The following is a 1,488-nucleotide window of genomic DNA, read 5'->3' on the forward strand; positions in this document are numbered from 1 at the left end:
TGTTAATACTTCAATACCATCTTCTTCAACATTTTACTTCCTATCCTTAAGCTACTCCTTCTTTCTTCAACCAGATAAGATTCAAGTTTTTCTTTGTAATTTCTTTTCTGATTCAGCTAATTTAATACTTTTCAGCCTATGTTGTGAACTTTGGCTTCATTCTGCTCTCTTTCTGGATTAAGCTTTTCTGTTTGCTGCTAATTCCCCCCCCCCCTTAAAAAATTATTTCAAAATTTTTCTAGAGACATTATATTCAGTCCCTTCTAGGGCTCAGATTTAAGTTTTTTTTTTTATATATATCATGTATGGTTTGGCTGTGCAGCGTTTAAGATGAGTTTGTTTCTGCCATTTTACTGCCAAATGATTCTACCCTACAAAATCTTCAGATGATTCAATTGTTTTCTGCAGTTTGAAGTTTCTGATGACCTCCTATCACATTTTCTTATGTTCTTCAGGTAATTTCAGCTTTTTTCATTCAGCAGAAAAAGCATTCTCCCTTGCTGTTTTTGTGAAACAGCTTTTTCTAGTTATCATAATGTTAGCCTATAACTCAGGTGTTACAGAAGCTAAAAACGGGTTTGGATCATCATCTGGAACAGCAGCAATCTCAAAGCCTCATTCCCACTGAAAATATCGAGTTAAAGTGTGTTTTTCAAACATGGGTCGGCCCGCTGACAATCGGCGTTTGGCTCCCTTCCCAAAAGAAGCTGGTCTAAGCCCTCGCTGGCAGCTGCTTGGCGTCTGTCCCGCTGTCGCTGTGCGTCCGGTGATGCCGTCATGCTGTGTTGGCATTGATGGTGACACCAGTACAACAGAAATCAAGAAAGTAAACAACTGAGAGCAACATGGAGGGAATCCAGGGCGTAGTCAGGGTGCGTTATTGTTTATCTCTATTATCTGTCTGAATCCCATCACCAGAGCTGCTCCATGTTTAGCCAATGGAAACAGAGTTGTTTCTGCTTGTTAGATCAGAAGTGTCTGGTGAGGTGTGTTGGCGTCTGTACGTTGCGTTCAAGGTTGCACGTAAATTAGCGGATCAACCTGGCTCTGGTGTTCCTACAGCATGCTGAGCAGAGCAGAGATTTTAACACAGGTTGCTGGCTGAGTCGTTTGACCCGGGTAGACACGCGTCAATGAGATGTCCATTGTTGTTCCCTGGTTTTTCGGCCTGTTGGAAAGCGGCATAAGACTTAAGCTCCACATCAGCCTGTTGTTTTTTAAACTTAGTTTTATTTTTTTCAGTTTTAATCATTTCTATGGAGCGCTAGGAGCTGCATCGATCTGTGTGTGGTTCATATGCTGGCTAATCTTCTCTCCCCCCAGGTGGACGCTATAGCTACAGCTGTTGGTAGCAGAACATGCTAGTGCTTTACTGAATAACCAAGCGACTCTTTCAGTGAGGGAACAATATTAAAAAGCACAGCAGACACCATGGAGTCCTCCAACTTCTCCCGATCTTAACTGACCTGCTTCACCCCTTTGAAAGCA

The 1,488-nt window shown here is 42.1% G+C and overlaps 1 protein-coding gene across 2 annotated transcripts in view; it reads right to left on the reverse strand.

The window, feature by feature from the left end:
• The window catches only part of LOC107100353 (gastrula zinc finger protein XlCGF8.2DB-like), a 45,191-nt gene that overhangs the window by 12,202 nt on the left and 31,501 nt on the right, over nt 1-1,488 (reverse strand). The window lies entirely within an intron of this gene.

This window comes from Cyprinodon variegatus, unplaced genomic scaffold, assembly GCF_000732505.1.
Source record: "Cyprinodon variegatus isolate N-32 unplaced genomic scaffold, C_variegatus-1.0 Scaffold963, whole genome shotgun sequence".
NCBI lineage: Eukaryota > Metazoa > Chordata > Actinopteri > Cyprinodontiformes > Cyprinodontidae > Cyprinodon > Cyprinodon variegatus.